The sequence below is a fragment of the Eptatretus burgeri genome, chromosome 4 (genome assembly GCF_056783735.1).
Source record: "Eptatretus burgeri isolate ZD-2024b chromosome 4, Ebu_testis_v1, whole genome shotgun sequence".
Taxonomy (NCBI): domain Eukaryota; kingdom Metazoa; phylum Chordata; class Myxini; order Myxiniformes; family Myxinidae; genus Eptatretus; species Eptatretus burgeri.
This window is the reverse complement of record NC_140964.1, coordinates 132,177,860-132,190,105: the sequence shown is the minus strand read 5'-3', so window position 1 is coordinate 132,190,105 and position 12,246 is coordinate 132,177,860. Positions and strand designations below refer to the sequence as shown.

The following is a 12,246-nucleotide window of genomic DNA, read 5'->3' as shown; positions in this document are numbered from 1 at the left end:
TCTCCCTGTCTGTCTCTTTGTATCTCTCTCTGTCTGTCTTTCTACCTACCTCTCTCTGTCTGTCTCTCCATCTATACCCTTGACTTATTATTTTTTTTTTTTTTTCAGCGCTATCACACAACATCAGCTGTTGAAGCAATCTGGTACAACACATGATTTTCTGGAGGTAAATGTTTCTGAATTATTATTTAGTTATTTTTTTGTTAATATCACTCTCTCTTTAGAATGTCGTCTTATGTTGGTTGCATCATTAGTTTGGACGCGGTTTTTCCAGTACACTGGAATTCATTTTATTGGCCTTGAAAGGATGACAGGCTCCTGGTGTGTTAATTCAGTGGTCAACGAGGCTTGAACTTAGAACCAACAACAGGCTTACTCATATAACCATGTAATTATCTTTATAAAACCTAATTATTATCCACTTTTTGTTTCAAAACAGAATATGGTGTCTGAGTTTCAAAATCACAAGACATCTGAAGAAGATTGCTGGGAAAGATGATACATTCTCGCAAATGAATATTTAATATTTTCAATTTTAATAAATCATATTTGTTTTGTTTACAATTACTTGATTTTGAATTTCAAGAAGAGGATCAGGACATGAAGGAGAGGGAGGGGGTGGGGGGGGTAGGTGCGCTCCCCCAATGACCCATCACCCCCTCATCCCATCCCTCCCCTCCCCATGTGTGTGTGTGGGGAGGGGGGGGGGGGGGTTGAGGGGGGTGGGGGGGCAAAGGTGGGGGCGCACGGGGGGGAGGAGGGGGGTGGGGCTTGTGTGGGTGGGGTGTGTGTGGGTGGGGTGTGTGTGGGTGGGGTGTGTGTGGGCGGGGTTTCGGTGGGGCTTATGTGGGAGGGGTGAATGTGGATGAGGCTTATGTGGATGAGGTTTGTGTGGATAAATGGATGAGTGGATGGGTGGAGCTTGTGTGGATGGGTGGATAATTTTTTTAATTAAATAAACATGTTGTGTGTGGGGAACGAATTAACTAATCACTAATTATGTGAATATGATGAATATGGGTGGAGCTTGTGTGGGGTTTGTGTGTGTGGAGCTTGTGTGGAGCTTGTGAGGGGTTTGTGTGTGGTGGAGCTTGTGTGGGGTGGGGTTTATGTGGGTGGGTTTTGTGTGGGTGGAGTCAAAAAATTTCAATTTATCTTTGTCTTTTGTAATTCCTGTGAATAAAATGAACCTAAAATCTCTTCCCCTTCCAAATCATATATCTTATAAGTCCAAGGAACCGTATCTATTACATCAACAATTTTAAAAAGCTCGTTTGTCCATCGTTTAATATAACCCTTTTCAAAATGAGATTTCCACCTATATATTCTTACGATATCACCAACTTTGAACTTAGGTTTTCTGACATTAATCTCTTTTTCATATTTTAATTTTGTAAATGTTTCTGATGGTTTCATATTTGTTGACGTGTGAATCGTGTCATTATACTTATCCACAATATCCTGAATAAAAGATGACCATTGTTGTGAACCGAGTTGTGTGAATTTTTTATATAGACTCTCTTTTAAGGTACGATTAAAACGTTCAACAACAACTGCCTTCCCTTCATTAAAGGTACTGTATAATGTAATACTGTTATTTTTTAGAAAATTCATAAATGTCTTGTTATAAAACTCTCTACCCTCATCAGTCCACAATTTTTTAGGTTTTCTCTTACTTTTATTAAATATCTGTTGAAAGGCTAACATAAGAGTATAACCTGTTTTGTTTTTTAATGGTACAACCCATACGTATCTACTCCTCAAATCAATAACGGTTAAAGCATACTTGTACCCCTTATCATTATTGAGTTCAATCAAATCAGCAGACCAGATATAATCAACTTCCTTGGAATAAACTTTCCTTCTCTGAAACTTTGTGAATATTGGTTCATGTAATTCATCAGCTAATTGATCTTCAGTCTTAATGACATCATTAGAGCCTATAAGTTTTTTGAATTTCCAAGTCCAAGTTTCAATTTAGCACTGATCATCTTCTTCACAATGAAACGATCAACTTTTTCTCTCAAGGTTGGATTTTGTATCAGAGACAAATTATACAACATTTCTCTATCGGCTTCATGCTTTTCTTCCAAAGTTGTGGTATTCCCATAATCAATATCGTGTCTCATGCACACTTCATCAACTCTATTGATAGGCTTACTCCAGGATTTAGGATTGTCTGCCTCATCTAATCTTTTATCCAAGTTTGTGCCTGGACCACAGAAAGAATACCCTGGAAGATGTAATTCCCCTGGTATTCCAGTAGTTGTAAATTTACTTCCTGATAAAAACTTTTGTATATCTCCTCCTCGTTTGTGTTTGGAGATAAATTGATTTTTTTTTGAACCACACACCGAACATATACCTTTTTGTATAACCCTGTTATTTTTACTTTTAATATATGAAATATTTTTAGTATTAGTTTTCTTTTTACATTTAAGACAATAACTCATTTATTTATGAGAAAAATTCCTGCAGAGTGTAAAAACCTTTTTAGTTTCTAACATGCACATTTGAATCTTAATTTTTAAAACATAAAGAATCCTGAGAAATGCCTTCACTCACTCCTCCATTTATTTAAGAAAAAAAATAAAAATGAAAAACTTGAATTAAAATGAATATCTTGTCGATGTCAATAGTCTTGAAGAAAATATTTCAAATAGACTTGTCAATTCTTTGTTTTCCTCCTCGGTGGGTTGAGTTATTTTCTGTAATACCACCAATCTTTTTTAATCTCACTGGTTTCCATATTTTGATATTTATTCATTCTCTCTCTTTCCTCCCTCTCCTCCCTCTCTCTCTTCTCTCTTTCCTCCCTCTCTCTCTCTCTTCTCCTTTTCCTCCTTCTCTTTCTTCTCCCTCTCCTCCTTCTCTCTCTTCTCCTTTTCCTCCTCTTCCCTCTCTTCTTCAACTCCTTCCTCATCCCTTATTATCCTTGAATCGCTTACACCCCATAGAATATCATACATATATTCATCAGGATTTCTTGTTATTCCTGTATCCAAAATATTTTTTTTTACAACCGGAAACCAATAAAATTTCTTTTGAATTTCTACAAGAGCCTTACCTTTACTTAACTTCATAATTTTTTCATTATTTAACATTCTAATTAAATCTAAAGTTGTCGGTTTATCAACATCAGCATAATGCCAATCTTTTATTGAAAATACCTCATTCTTATGTTGTAGAACATATTTATTAAAATACCGAATACTCTTTTCTTGAAGGTATGCTTGGACACAGAAATGATAATTTTCTTGAAGCCTTCTTGCTGTCATTTATGTATTAGAAATATATGTTAGAATAATATTATGGCACGAAACACCTCCCCATCTTCCCATAGTTAAATCATTTTGTATTTCCTTACTTATTATATATAATCCTGTTTTTTCTGTTTTCATGATATAAACAAGGGCAAAACCATTATTATATTTACCCTCATTAAATTCTTTTATTTGTTGTTTACTAATCGTGGCCCCACAAAACTCATTCTCGTTACCAAGTGGATTATATTCTTCCTTACGAGACTGATTTAATTGTTCCAGGTCTTCGAGGTTAATTTTGAATGACCAATAATACCCTAAATCATTCATATCATACCCCCATTGTTCTATTCTCAAACAAACGATACGCCCTTCTTTATAAAAATTTATTTTAATTCGAACTGTGAATTCTGTATGACCTGGAGATAATATCAACACTTCTGTATCTTTGGAATACACGGCCGTTTTATTTAAGGATATATATTGTGATAAATCGCTTAATCTCACCAAGTCATTCGCGTCAGTCGGGCTTGGATAATTTTTTAATTTATAAGCATTTTTCATGTTAATATTTTTGGTTATATTATATTTATGTCGTTCAGCCTGTGCCTTTGTGTAATAATTTGATAAATCAATATCCAGTTCTTGAGATACACCAAAGATAGAACCATCTTTACCAACATAAGTCATTTATATTAGATTAAAAATAATATCATAAATTTTTTTATTTTTGTTGAGTTGAAATAACACATCGAGACATAATTGACCACAACACTTAGAATTTAATTCTTGGACTTGAAGTGTTTGATAAACACCATTCTGTAAGAATTTTATGACTTCAACAGGTGGTGGAAGACCAAAACTATCAAAATAATATTTGTCTTGACTATTAAAAATACAAACCCAATGAGAACCGTTCCCATTATTATCTTCTAAGTACATAATAATATTCTTTGTATGTTTCGGCACATTTGTTAATTCATCTCTCATACAAATAACCACATTATGAATTTTTAATTTCTTACAATATTTGACAAGTTGTAAATTTGATGTTGTTTTCTTTCCAAATTCTTTGAACCACTCATCAATGCTCATTTATTTATTAGAAAGATATAATCCATTACCTCTTTTCGTTAATTTTACACCTGCTTGTGCTATAGAAGAAAGCATATCTCCAACTAACAATCTCGCTTTATCAGGCAGACCTTCAAGTTTTTCAGCAAAATCTACAATTGCACCACTTCCACTAATTTATTTCTCCAACTCTTTGTTCTGTCTTTCCAATTCTTTTTGAGCCTGAGTTGAGCCTTCCTTTCGTTGGCAGTTTTCACCGCTGTTGAAATACCACCCGTCAATGCTCCAACCGCACTTAAACTCGCAAATAAAGGAATTAAAAATGGGAGAAATCCTCCACTCGTCTCTCTTATTGAATATTTTTTTCAACATTGGTTTTGTCATTTTAATTTTAAGTGAGCCAGTGTCATTCAAGAATTTAACCTGTTCTCTTGTGAGCAAAACATCAATTCTTACTGCTCCTTTTCTCTGAAATGTATTCACGTTAATCGTACAAGGCTTTTGATTTTGAACACAAGATGATAGTTTATGAAGATTGATTTGATTAACATATACCCCAGATGGTACTTTGCCACTCATTTATTTAACAAAAAATTATGTGAGACTAATCATCACACCATTATCTGTATTAATCTGCAATTCTGTTTCTTCCAAAAGCAAATAATATGTATCAACTTCTTCACTCTCTCCTCTTTCAATGTATCGGGAAGTATCCACTCGATTAGACTTTATAGTTTCCTTTTGAGCGCTCAGGTCAAACGCATAGATTGTATACAAACTTTTAAATGCTGTCATATCCAAAATAGGTTCTTTATTTCCATTACTTTCACACACCTTTTGGTAAGACTTGTATGCTTCAGCAAAATCATTTTTTTCCCAATTAATTTCCAATCTATCTCGTGGATAAAATGTTCCATCTGGAGAAACATGAAGTTGTTTCACCTTAGCATTATCACTCAATGCATTATTCTTATCAGTCGCAGTATCACCATCTGGTTTTTTAAAAATGATCCACAGATATCGTGGCTTTCCTTCCAGAACACCCAAATTCCACGTGTAAGTAGTTTGGTTGAGTTTAACGTGTTGACCTCTTCTTTTGAGGTATGATACACTGAGTGGTTTCTTTGAGTTAAGTCTTCGATTCAACATCTCTTCTGTTTTAAGATTAGGAGTATATTCACTGATATACCAACTCATCTCCTCAATTACAAATTTATTCTGATCACCAAAAGCACTACCAACACCAAAAAGCAATCGATTTTCATCATTCCTTTGTAGTTGAAATCTAATTTTAAGACCATACAGAACTTTATCATGATCACAAAATCCAAATATACCTTCAAGAGGAACTGCCACAGTAAAACTATTTTCTGCTTTTGTATCATCATTATACGCTCTTTTCCTTTGAGTATATCCAGGGTCTGTGTTTGTTCCCGTTGACATATCAGGAATAAAACCTTCGAGAGACCCCTTTCCCATTCTATCACTGAATGTATAGAGTGTAAATTTCATCATTTCAGATACAGCAGAGACATAATCAACCGCTTCAACTTCTTGTGTTCCAATATACAAACGCACACTATCAAACATTTTCCAGACGAAATCATTTACAAGTGTAGCGTTTGTGTTATTCCCAGCTTTAGTGAATTTAAATTTACACAACAAGAAACTTTCGGAGAGATTCAAATAGGTTTGTTGATTATTTATTTCAAAACTTTTTGTACCATTCGTATTCCAGTCTGTTCCAGTTATTGCATTTACCTTGAAGTAATCTTCTTTTTTAGTGGAGTTTGAGATAATAATAGTATCATCCAAATCATAGATACTATCAATTGCTTCCATACTTGTATTTATTTAGGAAAAAAAGATGTTAAAACTTTTGAAACCCTGATCCAAGTATTCGAATTATTTTCTGTCGTTCTTGGGGGGACAACTGAGTTTTGCCTTTCTTAATTTCTTTTATTGCTTGTAACACTGAACAACAAAAATTTTTAACTGGAGATGTGTAAAGTGATTTAGACTAATTTGGGTACGCTGATTTCAAAAATCATAACCGTTTTGCTGTATCACGTCAGGATTTTCAGTAACAGAAATATTCCCATTGCCTAGAAGTCAGGATTTCAATGAAATTTACAAAAATTCATTTATTCATTTATTTCATCATGAATGCTTCAAAATTATAGAAATTACAGAAAAACTCCACTAGAATGTAATTAAAAATGCTTTAGGCATTTGGCTTTGCGTTTGTGCTGCTCTGTGTCAGTTTCACGATGCAGGAACCAGCAGAAATCGCCCATCATGTTCGGGTTGTGCCGCCCTTGGTAACGCGTCTCCATGAGTGAAATCTCTTGGTGGAATCGCTCGCCGTGCTCGTCCGAGACTGCTCCCAAGTTGTCAGGGAAGAAGTTCAGGTGCTGGTGTAGGAAATGGATTTTCAGGGACATCCTGGAGCCAAGTTTCCTGAAGGACTCCAGCAGCTGCTGCACTATTTCTTCATAGTTGTCCGCGCACTCGTTCCCCAAGAAGTTGTCCGTCACAGCTTTGAAGCTCCTCCACGCTGCCAGCTCTTTGGGGTTTAGAGTTGTCGGAAAAGTTTCGTCCTTCATAATCTGTCGGATTTGCGGTCCAACAAAGACACCAGCCTTGATCTTGGCCTCCCACAAGGTGTTGCCAAACTTTTCCTTGAGGTATAAAAACCCACGCCCATTCAGATCCATTGCCCGTACAAAACTTTTCATCAAGCCGAGCTTTATGTGGAGTGGTGGAAGGAAAACCTTGGCTGGGTCGACAAGGCGACATGCTTCACGTTGTGTCGACCAGGTACATGCTCTTTTTCGCTCTTCCCAATCTTTCTTCGTCCAGTGATTCTTGTCGTCTCTGCTATCCCAGAGACAAAGGAAGCACATGTATTTCGTGTAGCCTGACTGCAGCCCTAACAACAGCGCCACCACTTTCAAGTCTCCGCAGATGTGCCAGTTGAAGTCATTGTACTTGATGGAATCAAGCAGCTGCCGCATAGTCTCATAGGTCTCTGTCATGCCGAACGCGTGAGCCAGTGGGACTGATGGTTTCTCGTTGCCATTGTGGAGCAAAACAGCCTTCAAGCTGTTCTTCCCCGAGTCGATGAAGAGGCGCCAGTCTGCAGGATCGTGATCACACCCAAGTTCTTTCAACAGACCGTTGATGTCACTGCAGAATGTCATCGTGTCTTCCATCTCAAAGAACTCAGCCATGTCTCTGTGACGTGCTCTGAACAAGGATATCTTGGTGTTAGGTTCAAGTAGATTCCACTGCTGCAGCCTTGATCCAAGCAGCTCTGCCTTCGCCTTTGACAGCGAGAGATCTCTTTCAAGATCATTTCAGTCTCCCTGGTTCAGAAGGTGTGATTCTTGAGTGTCGGGTTCAAAAGGTTCATCATCACCATCCTCTTCACCACTGCTTACAGCTATGTTCTGATCAGCTGGAGGTGTTGGAACGGGGTTCTCGTCATCATGAGGCACAGGTTTACGAGCAGAGACGCATTCAGCGTACTTGATGTGACCTTTATTCTTCTTGTTGAAGCCGGCGATGCTTGTGCAGCAGAAATAACAATCATCATGATGATTCTGCGGCTCACGCCATATCATGGGCACCGCAAATGGCATGCTCGCGCGCTTGCCCACCAACCACTGAGTCAAGGTTGTGTGACAGCTTGTGCAGCAGATGTGTGGTGCCCAGCTCTGTTCTTGGTCCCCCACCTTACACCCGAAGTAGTGAAAGTAGGCGGCCTTCATTTTCACTGCTGTAGATATACTTCGCTGTCGATCTTTTTTGGTATACCGACCACAGACATAACAGAAGTTGTCAGGATGATTGGTACAGGAACGCCTACTCATCTTTATCTGAAAGAAAGAAATATAACACAAGTTAACAACAATTGTACGAAATAGACATGTTCAAGACATATGTAAATTTCATTGAAATCCTGACTTCTAGGCAATGGGAATATTTCTGTTCCTGAAAATCCTGACGTGATACAGCAAAACGGTTATGATTTTTGAAATCAGCGTACCCAAATTAGTCTTAATCACTTTACACATCTCCAGTAAAAAAAATTTTTTGAAATTTGTTGTTCAGTGTAATTTATGAGATTCCTTCTGGGCATCTTTATGCTCTTGACAGCACCTGCTACATTTCCCACAGCAGAAGCAGTTGAACCAATTAGATCTTTATGTTTAAGAATAGTTGAACCAATACCCATGAGAGTATCAATTATCCCATCTCCTCTAAATTGATGTCCAACACCCCTTTGTCTCTTAGGTTTATAGTATCCTCTACCAAGATACATACCTTCACGCTTGTAGTATGGGGAAAGGAACATCCCATCCCCTGTAATTATTTTATATTTTCCCAACTCGTGTTTCCTCACAATAACCATCGTATTTATTTCTTGGAAAACTTCACGTTGGTGAATTCTGATGGATATAACTTCTCCATTAAAAGAAATCATACGATTATCTTGGTCGGTTATCCTAAAATTTACTCTGTGTATGGTTTTTCCTGACACAGGGAGATAAACCAAATTTTTGGGTTCCATATTGAATTTATAACCAATTGGGGTTGAGTATGTGCTGAATGAAAATATTGCATTTGTTTTTTTTTCCATCATTATAAGCACCATCAATCAAATCACAGTGAATTAACACCGAATTTATTCCTGAGGATATTTGAATGACATTATCATTGTAAAACGTCCCATTAGTTTCAATCTTTTTTGAGGAGAAACCCAATAACTCTCTAAATGAATTATCAATTGTGAAATCAACCTTGTAGTTATTTTTAACTTTAATCGTTGATTTTGAAGTATGTTTTTGAATGTCTATAACAATATTTTTTGGTTCATCACCCTGTTCTTTCATAAGACGAGCAATTTCGGAAGATATTTGAGAAATCTCATATGCTCCGGGTGAGACTGTTATCGTTTTGTATCCACTTCCGGGATTATAACTAAACTTGTCATTTTTATCAGTTATATTAAATAAGGTATTATAAGTTTCCATGGACAATAAAGATGCCTCATATTCTTTTGTTGGGTCAAGTTGTAGTGGGTATGGGAATGAAGATGTGTGGTCGCTTGTTGTGAAATTAAAACTCAGGATTGTGCTTCTCATCTTATTTAATATGAGATAAAATGTCTTTATATTGAGATTTATTAATTATTTTCATGTTCATCAACTAGTCTAAAATGGCTGATGCTTCATTAAAACAATTGTTATTTCCAGCCTTCTTACTACCGAACAACAATAACAGTCTATTAACTAATTGTGATGGGTCATTTGGAAGAAAACTAACACCTGAACCAAGGATACTTAAAGCCTGAATAATGTGTTTCTCCTTCTCATTCTTCCTACTTTTACCAGAAAGAATAACCCTATAATTTAGAGTGTTCAGCAGATCAATATATACTCTATCATTATTATTTTCCATATCCAATGGTTTATCAATATACTTTGATTCATCCCTCACAGTTGAACCTTGTCTTCCATCTTTTTTGAGAAGAAACATTAATCTCGGAGTTAGTTTAACAGGGGGTTGAGCAGAACCTAAGAACCTTAATTCATCATTAAATATCAATACCTTTTCTTGAAGAAGATGAAATATTGCTGGTTGTTCTGTTGGAATGAGTCCTGCTTTGGTTTTTGAATCCGCTGAATATTCATTGTTTTGAAGAGCATTCACAATATAATCAGGGGGTCGATTAATCTCTTCCAGTTGTTGAAATAAACCTTCATCTTCATATTCTAATTCTCCTAAATGCTCTAATTCTTCCTCCGTCATTTGATCAAAATCTTTTAACATTTGAAGTTTTTTAGGAGTATATTCTACTGTGGGAACTGTGGAAACATCTTTCATTTTTTCTTGGGAAGTTTTTAAAAGTGGTTTAAAAAATTTATCTTGTTTTCTTTCAAATGCTTCTTCGCCCGTTGGTTTCTGTCTGCGTTTCTTCTTTTTGTCTTCCTGCTGTTTTACAACTTTTGAAACCAACTCTTGATGTTCCTTAAATCTTCTTGCTCTTTCTTTTGCATCCATTTATTTATTGGAAAATATCATTCAATGAATTGTAAAGATCAACGGGGAAATTTTCCTTTTCTTCATCATCCAAGTCGATGTGTTCAAATAAATCCTTTTCTTTAAATATTTCATCAAATTCTTTATTAACATTAATGCGAGTTGTAATTTCTTCTTCACTAATACTTGCATCTCTGCTTTTCACACATTTGCGTTGAGTTTCTTCATCAACATCAAAACCGAATGATAAAATCTTCACTCCGCTCAGATGTTTAATAATTTGTCTCATTCCTTCTGGATTAGTTTCTAATATCCCAAGACCACCAGATTTTAGTTTCCTTAACTCACTCTTAAAATGTGAATATTTTGTTGTACCAAGAGAAACCTCCTCAAATATTTGACCTTCATTCCTCAATCGCATATGTTCCTCCACTGAAATATAGTGATAATCTTCATCTTTTACTTCTTCAGGTCTGATTGCTCTAGTTGTTGTTGTTACAATGCATATCACGGGGTGTTTTTTAAGTAAATTTACAATATTCTCATTTGTACTACACAAGAACCTTGATTTATGAAAGTTTTTTCCATAAGCAGATTTACCCACAAGATTTACAATAATAGTTGTCATTTATATATGTAATTGTTTATAAAACAAAAAATATATCCCTTAATATCTCATCTTGTTTCACAACAATATATTTATATTTTTCACTCATGTGCTTCATGTAATCCTCAAATTTCTTTTTACTACATAATGTCGAACAATTATCTCTCCAAAAATTATTGATATCTATTGAATTTAACTTGAATAAAATAAAAGTATTAGCATTGTTTCTGATGGAACGACGAGGAAGTTGAAAGTACGATTGACTAAGATAAATACAATTACAAGAAGAATGTCTCCCTCTTGTGTAGTAGCTGTCCATTACCATTTGGTTTCTCTCATTAACACAATCATCAAAGATAACGAGGTTCTTTTTTGATTTATCCAAATCTTGGGGAGACGGTATATCATCCGTATTATAACTAAGAATACAAGTTATAGGATTTGATTTCTTTTTACATCTCTGTGTATCACAAAATAGTTGAATTATATCTTCAATGTTATAATCATTTAGGTTTTTTTGACGTTTAAATAAACCGATTATATCTTCTTTTTGAAGACCAGCATTAAAACCTTGTGAGAGCAGTTGATACTCTGGTTGAAAACTCGACTTTGTGAAAATTATGAAATTATCATAATCTAAAAAGTTGGGAGTGAGGAGCATCTTTAAAAGTAAGCAGGTTTTTCCACATCCACTTGACCCAACTATGAGACATCTTAATGAATTTGGGAGATTTTTATGGTTGTTAAATTTTATCTTAATTTCCCAAATGGGTAAAAAATCATTCATTTATATATTTGGAAAACAGGTTATTTAATTTATTATTGGCTTTTTTCGAAACTCTATATTTTATCCTAAGTTCAGGTTTAATTTCAAGATAATCCATTATTTTATTTATACAATATCTTGTGTTGATATTTCCCTGAAAATTACATCCATGAATAATATATAACAACAATCCTTTGAACATTTCTCTTATACGTTCAGTTTCTTCCCTTGTAAGGAAAGGTGTGTTATCACCCTCATACTTTACATTCATTTCTCTAATCAATCTTGTAAAGTAATTCATTTTTTGTGTAAATCTCAAATAATTATTTTCCTTTTTATATTTTTTATTATCATTAATTAGAAGATAATCACAGAATATACATTGTTTATAGGCTTTTGACTCTGTGTTTAATCCCCGTCTTTCACACGCAGGACAATTCTCAAATTTGTCATATGGAGAATCAGGAAAGTCTAGCATATTTATAAAG

General features: G+C 35.2%; 1 long non-coding RNA gene across 1 annotated transcript in view; it reads left to right on the top strand.

Annotated features, from left to right (window-relative positions):
* LOC147029141 (uncharacterized) overlaps positions 1–601 on the top strand; it is a 2,279-nt gene extending 1,678 nt beyond the window's left edge. The window contains exons 2-3 of the long non-coding RNA XR_015056814.1: positions 109–166; positions 440–601. This is a non-coding gene — a long non-coding RNA (uncharacterized LOC147029141). The remainder of the gene's footprint in view (positions 1–108; positions 167–439) is intronic.
* Positions 602–12,246: the final 11,645 nt, after the last annotated feature.